Here is a 20,783-nt window from a genome sequence, read left to right on the forward strand (position 1 = left end):
TAAATTAAAACCTTAAAACATCCTTGAAAGCTATTTTTAGACTGGTCCTCGTAACTTTTTACACCATATTCTGATAAAACCTAATTTTATCAATTTAAGACGCAAATTCGACGTAAAATAAAAATAAAAACACAAACAGAAGAACAATAAAATAGCCGTAACGTATAATTTCTTGAAAGCAATCGCAGAGGTTGTAATTAAACGCATTAGTGCACATTACTTAGTCGTACATCATTATTGTTTTTATCGATATTTATCCAGGAATTCTGATCATTAGACAACATTTCACTTTAATGACATCGCGGAAAATGTCTTGGGTTCCATTCAATTATTGTAATGATTGACTATACTTTGAGTGTAGGAGTAAGTAATGATTGTTTAAGTAACTTTTTAAAGATTTAAAAAGTTTCAGTGCTATTTCGTATTTTACTAATGTTAATACTTAATTACATTTACTTGCCCACGATTTTGTCTGTGAAAATAAAAGAATTCTATACATTATTTTAATTTAACTCTAGGTATACCTAACCCTGAGTTTCCAAACTACGAATACGTAACTAGGTAAAAATGTATTTTATGCGATATTCTATATGTTTGATAAAAATGTTATTATTTCGATATTCTGTGTCTGCAGACTTTCTATTCGTTGTCTTTATGTAAACTACAAAGCAGAATACATAATACTTCGAATTATTGTAGTGTAGGTACATAAATAAGAGAAAATCGAGATTTCCAATCCACAATTGTCAAACGGAAAAGCAACAATTCTTCTAAACATAAATAACTCTTATGAATGGAAACTCTAAAAGAAGTATTTCTAAATAATCAGCGCTGTTTTTGTGCAGCATTTTGCTGAGACTGTGTATATTTGTCTCATAATGAAACCCGTTTCGCGTTGTCACGGCATCACATGTGAACGGCTGAACCGATTTCGATAATTCTTTTTTTATTATATTCCTTGAAGTACCTACGTCGAGGATGGTTCTAATGTAGAGAAAACGTAAATATGTACCACGGGTGAAGCCGGGGCGGACCGCTAGTTTATAATAAATTTTGTATATAATGTTTTGGCAATGTATTTATTTTCTTTCTTTCAAGTAGGTATAGTCATGTAGGCCATGTAGCCGTAGGTAATCCCAACTCATTCCTTCTGGTAATTCAGATCTAGAGAACTCAAAGATACGTTATGATAGAGTCATATAATTGTTTTAAGATCAGACCCTTGCTGTCGAAGACGGTTGCGTGCGAGCAAACAATTTACTTATTTAGACTGATTAGTTTCAAGGAACCAAATCCGCCCGGTGGCTCGGATACTCCGGGGGAAACTGTGGAGACGATGTTGGTGCTATATTTTTTTGTAATGTTGTTGTAAGAATAAGCTTTGTTCACAATATTTAAGTACCTAAACTACGAAATTGTCTTATACTTACAAACAAAAAAGTAAAGCCACTCTGGCTTTAATTTGTATCAATGTAACTGCGTAAATCATAATATAATTATTAATTATAAAACTTAAAATAAAAAGAATATAATATAATTAATATAATTGCAATTAAAATAGCATGCATAGGGTTTATTTATCACACATCCTTTAATTTTATTTCTCTCCGTATACCTACGTCAGTAGGTACGTCTGGTTGTCTGGAAGAAATCGCTGCATAGCGATAAGACCGCCAATTGTTTAAATGTATTCTTAGGTTAAGTTTTTTTGTAACTTTCTTGGAGCAATAAAGAATAAATAAATAAATCCATTGACCACCCTGTGTTTATAATTTAGAGAAGGCACTATTACTAATACGATAACCTAAGCAATAATATTCAAAACTATGTCAATTGAAATACATACATTCAAAGAATTAAATTAAATCTTTCAAACTCATGTTTAAATTTTATTTAAATAAAATATGTACAATACAACTCCAATGCACTTCAAAAGGTTAATAATATTTGAGCCATCAATTTAATATTATTATTACACGACTCCATTCATTCAGAATTTCGGTACAACATTTTAGTCTCATTACGGTGTCAATAGAAGATTAGGGATAAGGTAAGTTTTGGACAAAAAAAACCTGAGAATCGTAATAAGCCACTTTTTTTCGAGCTAGCTTTGGACACAATTACCGCCGCAAGACATAATACAATTAGATTGAAAGTGCCAAGCGTGTGCCGGTTATCGTGAAGCATTTCATTCTATTTATAAAAGATTTATTGAGTAGTTATGACATTTTGTATTTTCTAAATTGAACTGTGATCGAAAGTTTCTTGTAATTACAATGTATGTATTAAAATATTGTGTCTATTCTGCAGTAAATTATAATTATTTACACGATTGATTACCTACACTTACAAAAACCTATAATAAATTTATCCTACATACTTACATCATTTAATCAGTTACTTATTTATTTCAATAACTAAAAATAAAATATTTCGAAGATTTCTGCTTATTAAAATCATCTCTTTTAATATTTTGTAACAAATTGGTATTTAGATGAATTAAGTAACCATATCATTATAATTAAGTATAGTAGATAATATTTTTCCACGGAACCCTAAATACAATGTCGAAATTTAACGTGATTACAATACCCTAATAATAATATGCAGCATTTTGATTGACAGTTCTGTTCAGACCATTGCCGGCGCCGTTTAAAAAAAAAAGCACCCGATTTAAAAATCGAATCGAATTGGCCAATGATTATTATCGGTGAAATTTTCGTGGCATATGTTCGAATTTCAAATTTAAATTAGTTCTGCTTTTTAATTTCGTTTTTGTTTTGTGAATATTGCCGCCTTATTTTAATGAATGATTCAAATTTTGAAATTGTTTATTTAAACATTTAACATACCTTAGTTCGCATGTATGATTTTATTTTTGGTGTAGTGTGAGTGTAGTTTTATATGTTTGTATGTATTTAAGCAAAGTTTATATTAATTTTAACCTGAAAATTATTATAGAAGCTAGCGCTAAGAATCTCTACGAAGTACGCAAGCTTATCAAAGTTCACAGAACTTAACAAAACTACGCAGTTCGAGCGGGAACTAATAGATGGCGGTAAGGGAACCTTTTTACAATTTATTCCGTATTCATATTGAAAAACTGAGTTTGCAGTGGGTTCGATTCCCACAGGAAAATTTAATTTGTTAGGTATATAAATAATGCTTTCAATATTTAAATACTATGTCAAAAGTATTTTGTGAACGAATATAATATGAACGAATATAAATGGTTCAATACGTCTTTATTCATTTTGTAGGTACCTATTTATTATTTAATAAATTATAATTATGTATATTATGTGCATATTAAATTTACAATTTTTCAATTCTTATCCCTTCTCCAATCCTTTCCAGGGAACAGCAAAGACTTGAAGAAGACTTATGAAAGCTGAAAAAAAATTCTTGGAAATAATTTGAAGACAAAAACTAGGTAGGTAAGCATAATTATTATCTGTCTAATTAACATTGAATAATGAAAAAAAAAATATTATTATAAAAACTTAATAACACCTATTGGTCGCCCTATACAGTATACAATCCCTACTAATATCTATTATAAATGCGAAAGTAACTCTGTCTGTCTCTCGGTCTGTTATCTCTATCGATTTTGATGAAATTTGGCACAGACAATCTTTAGACCCTGAGAAAGAACATAGGCTACCTTTTATCAAAACACCATGCCGGCGAAGCCGCGGGCGGAAGCTAGTATACTAATCTATACATATAATAAAATCGTAGGAAAGTCAAAACTGTACATTGAATATTTTTTTAAAAGAATACATAATCCATGATCTATAATCGATATAGAAGCCAAAAATATAGTTTTTAGAATTTTTGTCTGTTTGTCTGTTTGTCTGTTTGTCTGTTTGTCTGTATGTTTGTCCGAGCTAATCTCGAAAAGTACTGCATAGATTGACTTCAAATTTTGCATGAATATTACTAACAGGTCGTGTGAGGTTTTTTTAAACATATTATCATGCTATCACCTCCGGGGGAGGAGCTGTGAACCTTTACTTTTCTTACGTATTCCGTGTACTACGACAGCGTACAATCTAAAGACTCATGTTTAAATGTTGTTTTTGAGTAAGCCATGCTATTATCTAGCTTTACACTATAAAAACTACGTCATTTACGTAATTTGGGCAGAGAAACTGTTTAATGAATCTTAGTACTATAAAGACAAATTTGATTCAGCGCCATCTATGAGATTTCGTAAAAATCAAATCAATTTACATGTTCACTACTGAACACAATGTTAAAAATTAATAATTTAAATATAATTATGTTATTTATTTATTTAACTCTTTAACCCATATCTTCCCTTCCCTATAAGGTGCGCTTATATAATTCGTGTGAATATACTACATTTTTAAAAGTGAGGGTAGATGTATATTATTTTAAGTCAAACTAGACACCATTACAGTTAATCTAATATTGATTGTGTTCATTGGTTACATTTTTAAAAATCTTCGTGTTTTAATAATTCGATCACGAGGCGGGACTCTAATACAAAAAGGTTAGTTCGTTGATAATTATTATTCCTTCATCATTTACATGTTGTTAGTAAAAATATACTTTGACTGTTAATACTTTTGTTCAGTATTTATCTGTATGATTATTGCTTGGTAATTAATATATTTTCATGTCGTATACCTAATTATAAACATAAGTGTGATGTGAAACTAGCTGGATTTATTTTTACACACTCACAGTCTTATATTTTGTGTTAATGTTAAAATAGTATTAATAGTGTAAATCATAATATTTTTTCAAAGTTAAAAATATTTCCTTTTTTCTGATGGTGTTGCCATCGAATTAAACCGCGCTGTCGTTTCGTTCACAAAAAGTCATGTTATTAGGACCGAATATGTAGCCGCCTCAACTTACGGAAACGAGAGTAACCTGCGTTGTCTGTTAGTTATTATATAGTCGAATTTAACGTTACATGGAAATTGGAATCTAAATATATGTATACCTACTTATATTAAATCTGTAGAGGTCAATTCTGCACATGAAATATATTTCCTAAATAACTATCACGAGGTGATTAGAGATCGACATCGACGTCAAAAATGTTTGTCCGTCTGTCTGTCTGTATAACCGTTATAGAAACAAAAACTACTCGACGGATTTAAACGAAACTTGGTACAATTATTTTTCATATTCGTGAGCAGAGCAGCAACTCCATTTTTAAGCTTTCGTCGCGTGTGCGTTCTTAATGCGTGTATCTTAATGGTTAAAGCTACACAGAAATCAAGTATGAAAGAAATGTTCTCCATATTATATAAAAAATATCTCCCGACATCATAAATGTCTATCTTTTATGGTTGAGCTTAGGAGTTCAAAGCTTTCTGATTATATTTGTCTACTAGCTGTCCCCGCGACTTCGTTCGCGTGGAATAGTGACTATGGGACCTATGACCATGGGCTCAGGGTGGGGCAACAATAAAAAATCATTTTTATTTTCATGCTCCCACTCCCGCGCCCACTCGCACTCCCACGCCATATGCCACGTTCAGTCCCAATCCCACGCCCACGCCCACTCCCCTTCACAATTAGTACCTACCAGATCAAAGCCAGGGTAAGCGCCCCACCCAGCCCCACCGTGGCTACGCCCATGCTGAATTACTACTTAACATACAATTATTGAGTAAATACGTACAACCATACTGTACTGTTGTACTACCATAAATAATTAAAAGAATTGTTATTAAAATTTCTTACTAAACTGAGCTAAAAAACTTACGTACCAAATTATTAAAGAAAATCAAGAAATGAAATGCCTAACCTATACCAAATAGTTACTACATATTGTAATTAAAAATTATGATTAGTATATAATATCGAAAATCAAAAAAGAAATGCCTAACTAATTCTACGTAAAATTTCTTTTAAATTAAGTCATATTATTTTTTAGGTACCAGGGGGGGGGGAGAGGAGCAAATTCTATTTCCTTCCTTTCTTAAACGGATGTTTTTAATAATCTATGGTGTAGCCAGTAGCCACTGATCAGCTTAATCGATACTCAGTTTTTATCAAATCCAGAAACAAATCCAAATTAGATCTTTCCTGTCTCACGCACGTAACTAAAGGCTGAAGAGAGAGAGAGCACGTAACTAAACCGTTTAGACGAAGAAAAGTGTATAGAAAAAGGAATAAATAATTTCATAAACTTCCCGACGATCTTTAAAAATAAATTATAACTTTCATTTTTTTCATTCCCACTTTTACCCCTATGTAGGTATAATAAGTGGATGAACCAATTTTGATACACTTTATCTAAGAACCAGCGTCGGAAAATATTCTGCCTAACAAAAAAAACCGCATCTAATTCGGTTTACCTGTTAGCCAGCTACGGTGCCATAGACAGACACACACACACACACAGAAATACATAGCGGTCAAACACATAACACCAGTCTTTTTGCGTCGGGGGTTAAAAATATAATACGACATAATTTAAAGGACATTTTATGTGGAAAATTTACCTATACACCAGGGTAGATAATTTTTGAAACAAAAAAAAATCGCAGTAGGATGAAACCCATTAGAAAAGGATATGATAAAAATGTAAGGAAAAATAAATTACGGTCAATCGGAGTTCGGGAAGTGGGAGGGGGGGAGCTTTTAAGAGAAATAAATGGTTTCTCTCGATTTCTCGATAATAATAACACCTGCTAATTTTTTTCTACATATTTTAATTGTACAGACATCACTTTTCCACAATTTTATTATATGTATTGATGATGATGATTGAGATTATAACACTCTTAGTCCGTTTTAATTTTTATTCACCCGCATCAGTGCCACCTAAAAAATCTTTATATATCGAAATTCGAGCAAAGTTAAGAAAATGAGAAATAAGAGTTCTCAAGGATCGTTAGAGATAAGAGGCTTACTATTGACCGAAAACAACATGTGTTATGCCGAACCTGAAACCGCTTCACAACGAGAATTGCGGCTCACAGCTGACCGCGAACGGCATGTACTATCCTGTGAGACCGAAACCTTCACTGAGGGTATATATAACGTCTCACAGCTGATCGCAAATGGCATATTGTACTATCCCGTGAGACCGAAACCCTCACTGAGAGGGAATTACGTCTCACAGCTGATCACGATCGTCATATTTTATCTCGAGAATTCTGAAACTTTTACTCAATATGAAGACCGTTTGACAAATAATAGGGTGCACCATAATATTATTCGATCTCTCGAAGATGAACATGAGCATAAGCAATGACTAGAGTAGGGACGCGAATATTACCATTATTTGAGACAAGAACGATTAATAAGTTTGTTTAATGAAAGATTAAGAATTGAAACTATTGGTCTCTTTAAACGGACGAATAGCGAGAGGCCCGTCTTATTGCAGACAGATTTCGACATAGTCTGAATGACTTAGAGGTAAACATAGAAGATCAATCTACAAATTCGGTGGTGTGGTCCGACAAAATAATATAAAAGTGGGTTTGCTTATAACCTCACAATTGATTACAGATCATCTTCTGTAGGTATAGGCGATATTAACGTAGTATGTTCTTTTTGTAATGCTTTAAAGTGGAGTAAGGAGTCGGCTTTCGTTTGAAGATACGCCGGAACCTTTGAAATCACTACTTTTAAGTTTTAGAGGAACATGTGCAATCTAAACAGTTCTTAGACAATATTAGCTCTTATAGTATTGCGTTTTAAATGATCCTTTGGTGCTCAACAATTATCAGATGCTCCTTTCATTCTTACTTTTAAGATACAAGGTCAAGTTTATCATTTGATAGGATCCCTTTTGCCTGAAGGCCAACCTAAGTTTCTTTAAATATATTTTGTATTCGACTACGACGAATAATCGAATACAAGAAATCAATATTTCTCGAATTTAAAACTGAACTCATTTCACAATTTTAGAACATGTTAATTCATCAGGTTAATCCGTATATATGCGTTTTAAATCGACATTAGAAGCTTTTCCTCAAGATGGTGATATTAATATAAAATTGGTATAAATGCCGATAGACGGAAGTCTGTCAGCACTCAGGAATTCCCTGAGCGTGTTATAACGCCCAGGCCGCAGTATTACAATTTTTCCTACAGTAGGGCGACGAATGTATTTTCGCATAGCAACGGAGGGGAACTCGTGGGGGGTAAAGTGACGCGGGCCACGTACCACAAACATGTTTAGTTTGTGGTACCGAGCGCGAAAGAAAGTCATCGTGTTTTTAGTAAAGTTACTATGTAAACTAACGTAATTTATTACTTAGGTACATATTCTATAATGGTGCGCTCAAACTGTTAATCTACATTTAATTTAGATTATTATTTTAATTACTAAGAAATGTAGAATTTAAATCACATTCATTCATGTTTTCCTCAGATATTCGATGTCTATGATTTTCGATGATTTTAAGATTTTCTTATCAGAGTATTCAATTTTAATGTAGTTAAATTTTATAAGAGACAATTAAGAACATTCAAAAATAAAGTGTCACGTATTTTTTTTAAATGACGAATGACGAAAAACGACCGAATCGCGGACGAAGTCGCGGGCAACAGCTAGTAGAAATAATAAAATTATTAAGTTACATTATACAACAAGTTACAATAACCTCGACCTACATTATAAAATAGTAATAAACTAAAAAACACCATCCTAAATTAATTAATTCTACGTAATTACGCGGTATATTATTTTAAATAAATATGATTTCATATTCTAACTACAAATAATGTTTATGAGACGTTCAAACAATAAAATGAAAATAATGCCGCTTTTATAGACACTTGTCCTCCGAATTTTTACTACTTTGTTGAGTGCAAGTTATAAGAGTATTGTTAATTAGTTCTTTTTTATCTTATTTAACTATTTTTAATCTCTAATTTACTTTAAAATAATATACATCTGTTTCACTCATCGATTTTCGTTAGGAACAAGTAGGTGATCAGCCTTCTGTGTCCTGCCAGACAAAAACATTATACCTAATTGAATTGTCAAACTATTATTCGAATAATTGGCAAAAAGTTCTACTGATAAAGTAATTAATATCTTTATTACTTACAAATGCAGTGCACAATGCACATACCTAAATAAATTTTACCAATTTTTTACATCAACCGGTTCAGGACAGCATCGCGACATCTGATGTATTTTTAATTTTTAATCTTCGATTATATCGACTTATCACAAAAAGTACAATATTCAATAATTTTGGACGCTATGATTGGGTACATATTAATAGCATCATAACTTAATTTCAAATCTAATTACTTAATTTTCTAAAATAACACCTTAAAAGTCTTACATTTCGAGTTCAACGACATCTGTAAATATTATTGTTATTACTAACCTCCTATAAAAACATTCGACATCCTACAAACAATCATGAAGTTAAACTTTTTCTTCTCACCTCTAACATTTAAATTCGAATCATATTTACAATTCATACATTACAATGTTGACTATTAATTTCTTTACTCAACATCTAAAAAATTATGTCGCGTAAAAAATTAAAAATTACAAGTGTCATTTCATATGACACTAACAAGACATTTACGGTTGCATTTTTGACACACAAAACGAGTCGAGTTACCAAATTATGCGCGTTTTTGTGGAAATTTCCCATAAATATTTATATTTTCAAGATAAAATATGGATATAAAGCAAGGAAGTCGGTTTTAATGAAGCCCGTTGATAATGTGAGGGTTTTTGAGTGTTTTATTTACTTTGTTATGGTCATTACTTATTAAGAACATATTTTAATGGCCCGATGTATGATGCCTGCAAGGAGTTTTTATTTTATTATTTTTATTAAGGCCAACTAGACACCTGATGGAAACTGGGAAGTGAAGCATATGGTACCTACATAGTTTATTGAGAATTAATCCCTACTAATATTATAAATGCGAAAGTAACTCTGTCTGTCTGTCTGTTACGCTTTTCCGCTTAAACCTCTCAACCGATTTTTATGAAATTTGGCACAGACATTTTTTAGACCCTGAGAAAGAACATAGGCTACCTTTTATCAAAACACCACGCGGGCGAAGCCATAAAAATAAAGCAAATGAATTATATCATTAAAAAATCTAAACTAGGTTCTAATGAAATAGATTTCCCATACCTTGCACCAGCTCCTATCAAAAGTAGATTGTTAATGCGTGCGCGGGGGTAATTTCGGCTTGATTTACGTCAACGATGTTTTGGGGGTGGCTTGTAAATCATAACAATATGGCACTGGCTGCGACCGCGGCTTCGCTCGTTTATTGCACTGATTTTTATTGGCTATGAAGCGTTTAAACTTCCTATACTTCTTATACTTCTCTTTGGAGATATGAAGATTTTTTTGCAGTCAAACTTCTTTGTGAGTAAAATTTCAAAGTCGTGTCATGGCAATACCGTCACTGAGTAAGCCGATGATTTTGGTATCTTTGAATCTTGCCAAAGAAGTTTCACTTCTGACACGTGTGCTCGGCATAAACCATTTTTTTTCTCTTTAAGGGCTTGGAAATAATTTGTTGATTGTGTGGAGTGTGAAAATGCCAAAAATGTCCGGGAGGAGCGTGGAAAATGCCTGGAAAATCCCCGAAAAATGCCAGGGAAATGTCCGGAAAACATCCGGAAAATCCCCGGGAAATGCTCGGAAAATCCCCGGACAATGCCTGGGAAATTCCCGGAAAAGAACCGGAAAATGCATGGGAAATGCTCGGAACAGTCTGGAAAATATCTGGAAAATGCGTGGAAATTTCCGGAAAAACCGTGGAAAATGCCTGGAAAATCCCTGGAAAATATCCGGAAAATGCGTGAAAATGTCCGGAAAATATCCGGAAAATGCGTGAAAATATCCGGAAAATATCCGGAAAATGCGTGAAAATGTCCGGGAGGAGCGTGGAAAATGCCTGGAAAATCCCGGAAAATAACCGGAAAATGCCTGGAAAATCCCCGAAAAATGCCAGGGAAATGTCCGGAAAACATCCGGAAAATCCCCGGGAAATGCTCGGAAAATCCCTTGACAATGCCTGGGAAATTCCCGGAAAATAACCGGAAAATGCATGGGAAATGCTCGGAACAGTCTGGAAAATATCTGGAAAATGCGTGGAAATTTCCGGAAAAACCGTGGAAAATGCCTGGAAAATCCCTGGAAAATATCCGGAAAATGCGTGAAAATGTCCGGAAAATATCCGGAAAAACCGTGGAAAATGCCTGGAAAATCCCTGGAAAATATCCGGAAAATGCGTGAAAATGTCCGGAAAATATCCGGAAAATGCGTGAAAATGTCCGGGAGGAGCGTGGAAAATTCCTGGAAAATCCCGGAAAATAACCGGAAAATGCCTGGAAAATCCCCGAATAATGCCAGGGAAATGTCCGGAAAACATCCGGAAAATCCCCGGGAAATGATCGGAAAATCCCCGGACAATGCCTGGGAAATTCCCGGAAAATAACCGGAAAATGCATGGGAAATGCTCGGAACAGTCTGGAAAATATCTGGAAAATGCGTGGAAATTTCCGGAAAAACCGTGGAAAATGCCTGGAAAATCCCTGGAAAATATCCGGAAAATGCGTGAAAATGTCCGGAAAATATCCGTAAAAACCGTGGAAAATGCCTGGAAAATCCCTGGAAAATATCCGGAAAATGCGTGAAAATGTCCGGAAAATATCCGGAAAATGCGTGAAAATGTCCGGAAAATATCCGGAAAATGCGTGAAAATGTCCGGGAGGAGCGTGGAAAATGCCTGGAAAATCCCGGAAAATAACCGGAAAATGCCTGGGAAATGCTCGGAAAATGTCTGGAAAATATCCGGAAAATGCGTGGAAACTTCCGGAAAAACCGTGGAAAATCCCTGGAAAATATCCGGAAAATGTGAAAATGTCCGGAAAATATCCGGAATATGCCTGGAAGATCCCCGGAAAATGCCTGAGAAATGTCCGGAAAATGTCTGGGAAATGCGTGGAAAATGCCTGGAAAATCTCCGGAAAATGCCAGGGAAATGTCCGGAAAATGTCTGGAAACATCCGGAAAATCCCAGGGAAATGCTCGGAAAATCCCCGGAAAATGCCTGGGAAATTCCTGGGAAAATCCCGAAAAATGCCCGGGAAATGTCTTAACAATATCCGGAAAATGCGTGGAAATGTCCGGAAAAGGCGGGAAAATGCCTGGAAAATCCCTGGAATATGCCTGGGTAATGCCTGGAAAATATCTGGAAAATATCCGGAAAATGCGTGAAAATGTCCGGAAAGAGCGTGGAAAATGCCACTTCAAATTTGCGAAGTAATTAAAGCAGAAAACCAAAAAAGAAAAAGAAAGCTAAAATCTTTCATATTATTCATATTTCATACTTAATGTATGGGAGGGTTTAAAGATAATTTTATTGATATTTCTCGATTTATTTTTAAAAATTTATTACGGTCATTTTACTCATTAGGTTAAGTACCTACTTTCGATATCAGTTTTTTGTTATCTGTAATACTAACGGAAAAATCGCCTGTGCACACTTAACGATTACACCCTGTATAGGTATTGTAATAGTATGACATAGGTATAGGCATCTGTGTCATATTATTCTATTTCAATACTGCTTTAAACTTTTAATCCATTATTCCGCAACGCCGTTCAAAAATAATGGAGACAAGGGGAAAAAATCTCTACCTGTACTTTCGAATTCTCATCTGCACTCAGTTGGACAGCTTACAAGTGACGGCATAGTGCTGAATCTTATTATTTTATGCTCTTATATCGTTCTAGATAAGTTCTAGATAGGTCATCTGGTGGTTCAAATGACCCATAACTTTTTCACATGCGCCTGTAGTCTATTACTATATTAGTACAAATTGTAATAAATAGAATTAAAAAAACCGTGTATAATTTTAAAGAAAGAAAGAAAGAATTTCTTTTCTTTCTTTCTTTCTGTATAATTTTGCGGTTAACAGTAGAGAGTAGAGACGAATTAAAATACAATGAACGATTGAGGTTTTATAGGTCGAGCATTGACTTACCAACATGCATTAAGTATTATTGGTTAAAATTCTAGTTTATACTGCTCAAAGTTTATCTTTAAACCTTTACACGTGTAACCTAGATTAGATTTAACTTAGATATTTTAAAATAATACAAAAGCGAATCCAATTTAACTAAAGAGAATCCAATTTGATAACTTAGTAATTCTTAAATACTGACATCGTTTTATAATTTTGTTGCTCGGAAATCGAACCAAGGCACTCCGTTTATCTATGTGCCTACATATAAAATAAATTAATTTAATTTAATTTAACTAGCTCTGCGACCCAAACAGAGTCTTGGCTTCCGACACGAGTTCACGCCACTTTTCTCGATCGCGCGCAGTTTCTAAAATAAATAGAGTTTATAAAATAAATAGAGTTTATAAAATAAATAGAGTCTATAAAATAGATAGAGTTTTGAAAAACTAAAAAACACACTTTAAACTTATGATATTAAAGTATTGTCACTTTTCCTGGATAAGTGTACCTACAAAGTTTGAAATAAATCTGTCCGATTAAAGTGGGTCAAATCAAATCGACTTAAAAATTAAAATGGGTTGGTTACATACAAACAAAGGTACATGATACAAGTGAAGCTACAACTTACAACAAAAATACCTATAAGCACAGACTAATAATAATATACTACGTCTATAAGAATAAGTGTATTCAAACTTCTAGTTATTGAATACTAGCTTCCGGCCGCGACTTCGTCCGCGCGGAAAAATTAAGAAAAATTAAGATTTATTTTTTCCGGGATAAAAGTATCTATCTTAGTAGGTACCTATCTAATTTACTATTAAAACTTTGAAGTTTATTTTTAAAACAAATAATTCGACTGACCGGTTGGCTTGGTTGGTAGTGGCCCTGCCTGCCAAGCCAGAGGTCGTGGGTACGATTCCCACCCGGGGCAAATATATTTTGTGTGATGAACATAGATGTTTGCTCTGTGTCTGGGTGTTAATTATCTATATAAGTATTTATTTAAAATTATATACATATGTATGTTTATCAGCCATCTGGTTTCCGTAACACAAGCGAAAGCTTAGTATATGGGATCAGATCGTGCCGTGTGTGAAAATTGTCCTGAAATATTAAAAAAAATCTTTTAAAACTTAAAAAGAATACATTTTTCATTTGGAAAAGGTTACCTACCTGTAGATAGACAGGGTTATATAAAACTACGTCTTTGTAGTTTTCTTAAAAGAATTTCACTTTCTGTACCATGAATGAGCTTACACGAATGTGGTTGTGGCACGAATGATATCGAAATTACGTTAATGAGACTGTGTAGTTCAGTCTCTGTTTTCAATATCTATACTTAGAAAATATATGCTCAAAAATCTATTTATTTTTTATAGAGTGCCTTAGTCCTATTATAGAGTCGACAATTAATATGCTTATGAACTTTTCTCATGTATACAGTAGGTATAGGTAGTACAATATTTTTAAAACTCAGGTACATAAATTTTCTATAGGTACCTAAGTAACAACTTAACAAAATAAGTAGGTAGGTAGGTAATTTAATTACCTATATCTTGCCAATGATTGATATTTGATACCTAATACCTAATATTATGTCCTAACACATCTTAATTATTATCTAAATATTACCTACCGGTCGTTATTTTTAGGTTACAGATAGGAAATAAAATATTAAGGTAAGTAGAGTCAATTTGCAATTTTCAAAATTATTGTAACAAGTGGCCACATTGTATTAGAGAAAATCATTACACGTAACAATGGGCAATAATTAATACCTAATATTCAATTTTTTTATTTACAAAATTAACAAAAAACATTGTCTCTACGTCTACACTCTACATTTATTATTAGAGTATGAGGGAGTTTATTTAACATCTCGTAAAACAAACTATTATCTATAGATACTATTTTTATGAAGTTTAATTAATCATCATTATACCATGACTAGGTACATGAATCATTTACAAAATATAAAACTCGAGCCAATTTTCATACAAACATAAAGTATTTTGATAGCAATTTGTGCAGTGAAAGGGGAATAGAATAACATTGTATTAAACATTCGAAGGCCACACGTCCGCACCGGCCGGCCGTCGAGGGGAAAATGCGAAAAATCTCCCCATCGGCGGCCATCTTGTGACGTCACCACCATTCACGGGGGACGTATTCTAATGTGACTTTCGAATACACCGTAACGTTTAACTACTTTTTTATGAATTAGAATTTACTTTTAACTGCACCGTTTATGAAAAAACCACAATAAAGGGATTAAATTTACTCAACTCTCGCAGTACAATCTTGATTATAAACAAAACAATATATCTACAATCGGCGGACTGATTCACGAATGCCACAAAAAGAAGCCAACAATACTTATGATATTCCCTTGTAAACGTCAGTACTGGCATTTTAGAAGCCACTGAATAAAAGCGATTTAAAAAAAAATAACAGAAAAAGTTTCAAAGAAATCGCGCGATGAGTACGAAAAATAAAAATATGTTCAATACATCCCAGTGCGGGTCGAGATAGAGGCGGCGTTGCGATTGGCCGGCGGCGATCGGTGGGCGTGGCCTGCGGGAGCTCCGCCCTGTCAGCTAGGGGTCTTTGTGGCCAAGTGGTCAAATGACATCAGGCGCTTGGCGGTCGCGCCACGCGTACACGGTCCGTCCGTAAAAAAACGCGAAAAAAATACCACAGCGTGACTTACCATGTGTTGTGTGTAGTGATCGAATTTTATGTGGATCTATGAACATGTGACGTGAACTTACGTGATCGTGAACAATTGACGAATTCTTCCAATGTATTCCGTTTGACAGGCTCAAAAATTCTTCCAAAACGCGTTAAGATTGTTTATTTATTGTGGTGTCGTGTCGGATTTGTAAATAACAAGCAGAACAAAAGCAATATTTGATTCTTTTAAGAAGGTTTTGATACCTATTAGACAAACGATCTCGAAAAATATGCTCGTAAATAAATATGAATTGTAAAAGATTTAAGCATTTCTTTGGAAGCTGATTTCTATGGTGTGTTTTTAATACAGAAGAATCTTAAGAATAAAGAAAATTTCCTCGATTTTGAACAAGAGAGTTCATCTCAAAGAAAGAAAGAAAAGTGACTTATCTAAAGTTAAAACAACATCAACCATGCGATTATGATAAAAATAAATATCAAAGTAAAGAAGAAGTGAACTTTGTTGTAAATAAAAATAAAGTGTAAAACAGTGACATTACAAAGTTCTTGATAAGTATACCTAAGTTTCTTATATTTGCAAGGAATAGGAGAATTTCTCTTTGCTTCAAGCTAAGAATTTACATTCATTTTAATGCCAAATTAATTGATACCTACTTATGTTCATAACAATTGCAATATTTACCAAATTTATTTATCAAACGATCAACAATTGAAGTGATATATAATTTTACATCGTGCAATACGTTTCATTGATTTTAATATCAAATTCCCTGTAACAAAACGAAAAAAAAAAATTCTAATTCAATCTTTAAAACAGGTGCTCATGTGTATTGTGTTTGTTTACAATTAACTTGAAAGACTCCAAAATTGTGCGACATCAATCAATAAGTTGTTCCAGATAGTGTGCAAATTGAAACGGTTCCAAATCTAGAGTCTTCTAACAATCCTCAATGGGACAAAACACAACGTATTCCAAACTTAGTTTTTCTGACCTACATCAGAAAATATAATTCAACGTGTTCCAGACCAACTTGTTACAACATCACATTCACCAAAACAATCTATTCCGCGGAACAAAGCATCCAATTGTGTTCTAAGTCCTATCAGTTCTGGACACGTTGTATCAAAACGTTCCACGTCAAATAGAACAGTTCGTACCGCGCGTCACAAGACGTAAAATTGTTTTCCAACTTCGTAAGTCCTGGACACGGTGTATCAAAGTGTTCCAAGACTGTTCCACGTCAAATAGAACAGTTCATAGCGCGTCTAACAAGACGTCAAATTGTTTTCCAACTTCGTAAGTCCTGGACACGGTGTATCAAAGTGTTCCAAGACTGTACCACAATAAAACCATTCGTACCGCGTCTACCAAGACGTCAAATTGTTTTCCAACTTCGTATCAGTTGTGGACACGGTGTATCCCAGCCCGTTCGACGGCCCGGGGGCGCTCAGCAAGATAGGCACAGAGTCGAAGCTGCAAGTGTGCGGCTGGAGCGGGCCGGGCTACGCAATCGATGGCGTGGACAATGGCCTGCTCCGGCCGCCGCAGCCGCACGCTAGCCAGCTTGGCACGGTGTACGCGACCAAACGAAGGCGAAGGAACGGCAAGAGGTTAGTGTTTGAATTTGAATTGTTTCTTGAATTAGGTACCTACCTATGTGCGATTTGAATTTGAAATCTTATTTGAATTAGGTATAAGATGAATGGAGTTATCTATCGTATAGAATATAGATGGTTAGGTACTTTATATTTATATAGGTATAACAAGGGTATTACAATTTGAATTAGGTACATTTCCCTGTAATATGGGTTTGCCTTTGCATTTAAAATAAATCTGTGAATATCGACAAGAATTAAATATGGCTTATGAGCGTAAAAAGCTCTACACCTAGAGCTTTTTATTTGTAAAAAATTTTTGGACATAAATTCATTACACAGAAATAATGTCTTTCCTCTCTCATATTAGGATAGATGGTATATTATTTAATTATTAAATAATAAATCAATACGGAAAATACTCCACTAAATAGTGATTTTTCACAATCTTTATAAAATCAGTGTCGTCATTTGAAAATTCAAACGGCTAAAGGACTACCTAGGTACCTACATCATCTCCTTTTGCTGTACCTACCTACCTATAAGTTGAAAATTCTGGAAGGAGATGGTTCAGTTCCCAGTCCTGTAAAATACTGTCTATGGTATTTGGTAGATATATGATGAAAATTAACCTTATAGGTATTGTGACCATAATTAAAGCTAAATTTTTAAGTTTATTAAATGTATCATATTAGGTATATCCAGGTGTACAATAAATTATTTTTCATTCATTCATTAAATTAAAATGGTTACATAGGTATTACCTATAACATTATTGTAACTGTACGAATAGAGATAGAGAAAATATTGCGTGTAGGTACCTAGTTACTAAGCAGGTATTATATTATACATATATTATAGATATAGGTATTGAAATTATATTACATATAATTAATTATTCAGGTTAAATATGTGACCCTTATTTACATTGGTATCTACTTTATACAAATTAAAATAATCAACTATGAACTCATCATAAGTAATGTTTTTACGTATAAGTACTGTCTTTAAAAATGACTTAATAATCTACAGAAAAATATAAATATATTAAATGTTATATCGAAACAGAAATATAAAGTTATTTTTCATTCATATAATAAACAAGGCAGAAATAAAACAAGTTTGGAATTCTCGTGTCTCTGAATCGTATAAATTCTTTTAAAATATCGGTATTTGTCATTATTTTATGAATATAATCCATTGAGATGAAATATAAATTAAAATAATGGCAAATATTAGATAACTATGTGAGAAAAATAATCGATATTCATTAACCGTTATAATATTTTATACTAGCTTTCCGCCCGCGGCTTCGCCCGCTTTGTCTAAAACCTAATAAATTATATACAACCTTCCTCTTGAATCACTCTATCTATTAAAAAAACCGCATCAAAATCCGTTGCGTAGTTTGAAAGATTTAAGCATGCAAAGGTAGGTACATAGATAGGGACAGAGAAAGCGACTATGTTTTATACCTACTATGTAGTGAAGTAAAAGAAAAATGAAATCTAATAATAACTACCACAGATTAAATATTACTTTAGACAAAATTAATTAAAATAATAATATATCAATTCACAAATGGTCGATAATTCGACAAGATGCAATATAATTCAATAATATCTATTTTAAATGCAAAAATATGACCTCGCATAATATTATTTCGTTTAGGATATCCGTCGGAAAATCCGTTGCAATTTTTTAGCTCAAATTGTTTGATTAAACTTCTTATCCGAAACAAAGTATGGATTTAAAACATTTTATTTAATATAATATTTATAATATTATTGGTTGCTTGTCTTGTTCCTAAATTGAATAATAAAGAATCATCAAAAAGGAAAACATACCCTATCCTTTCTATGCAAAAGCAATTGATAAAAATATTATCACTATAGGTACATATACGTACCTTTTTTTTAAAGTGGGGAAATCTTGCATAGATACCCACGGCCTCCGGGGAAGGGGCCGTGGGTTATGTCGGATTCCTACCGACCAAAACCCCACCTGTTCCGTCAAGCCGCATCAACGACGGGGCCACGGGTATGGTAGAATTCTTCACGTACCTAGTATAAAACAAAGTCGCTTTCTCTGTCCCTATGTCCCTTTGTATGCTTAAATCTTTCAAACTACGCAACGGATTTTGATGCGGTTTTTTTAAATAGATAGAGATTCAAGAGGAAGGTTTAAGTATATAATTTATTAGGTTTTAATACGCAAAGGAGGCGAAGCCACGGGCGGAAAGCTAGTATTAAAATAACCAATGTTCTATGATCAATATCTAGGAAGAAATCATGCGAGAGCGTTTGTATGGAGATAATGCCAACCATTTTCTCTATACCTAACCAACATCAAAACCGGAAAGGCAAAAATTGAGAAGCTTAACATACTAGATAGGATTATGTGGTTTTCATGGAGATATTCAATTCATTTGTTATGCATTTTACAATTAGGTACAGAGAGTGTGTGTAGTTAAATAGGTAATTATAAATATGTATTGTAGATTTGAATCCACGTTTGGGCATTGTGTAGGCTTTATTATAAGTTGGATAGTATTACGAGTACAATATGGGGGTCTTCAAGCCAAGAGTGAACGGGTACCTTCTAGGGAAGCGCGCTCCATCATAGCAAATAGGCCACATCTCAGCTCACCATCAGGCGAGATCGTGGGCTTCGTGGCCAAGCGCTTCTCTAACATAGGAGGAAAAAAATTGCGTTCCGAAATATGATTATCGATTCCTAATTTTTCAGTGTAGATGAATAATTAACGTTTTTACTTTTTACCTAAATTCATAGCAAAAGCATTAAACTTAAAAGATTAAACTATCATGTCATCGTCAGAGTTCTACCTAACAAAAAATTACATTTATACAATGCACAGAAAAAAAATATAACATTCTCAAGTAAAATTTCCTAACTTCCAACAAAATAGAAAATGGCGTTATAACGAACTGCCAAAACCGTCCGCGTGACGAAAGACACGTTCAAAAATTAGTCTCGGTCAATAAATATATTCGATTATAGTTATGAGGTGAATAATCGACATATCGATTTAAATCGATTGACGCCATGCAATTCGCGATTGGTAATAGATAACGGATTTGGTAAACTGTGAAAATGTTAACCGTTCAGATTTTCGTTAAGTTTCAGAAGAGTTTCAGGCTATAGTTAAAATAAAATATATTTTTTAAAGTATAAAATTCTACGTTGTTTAATTAAGCTACGAATGATGCAGAATGTTTGCATCTAAAGTAATAGGTATCTATCTGAAATAGGTAGTGGTAGAATCTACCATGGTCATCATTTATAGTAGATATTTGAAAATATACATTGACCTATACATAAAAAAAATATATATTTAGATACTATTTCGATTTTTAATCAAAAAAATAATTATAGTAATTTTTTACATACAAAAAATTTTTTTGCATTTGAAATAACCACAGAACAGTAGTGCAAATAACATTCAACCTAAACATTACATTTAACACCGAATCTATTAGTGAATTATATACGTAGGTAGGTTCTA

At 33.4% G+C, this 20,783-nt stretch overlaps 2 protein-coding genes across 2 annotated transcripts in view; one reads left to right on the top strand and one right to left on the bottom strand.

Moving 5' to 3' along the window:
* Positions 1-20,783, bottom strand: part of Cortactin (cortactin) — a 444,169-nt gene that overhangs the window by 11,123 nt on the left and 412,263 nt on the right. The gene's annotated exons all lie outside the window — the stretch shown is intronic.
* ss (aryl hydrocarbon receptor spineless) overlaps positions 17,016-20,783 on the top strand; it is a 99,385-nt gene continuing 95,617 nt past the window's right edge. The window contains exon 1 of the mRNA XM_090113774.1: positions 17,016-17,272. The gene's annotated coding sequence lies outside the window, so the exon portion shown is untranslated. The remainder of the gene's footprint in view (positions 17,273-20,783) is intronic.

The sequence above is a fragment of the Colias eurytheme genome, chromosome 20, assembly GCF_061535395.1.
Source record: "Colias eurytheme isolate Ceu_HAF_F1 chromosome 20, ilColEury1 Martin Lab GWU primary, whole genome shotgun sequence".
NCBI classification, from domain to species: Eukaryota; Metazoa; Arthropoda; class Insecta; order Lepidoptera; family Pieridae; genus Colias; species Colias eurytheme.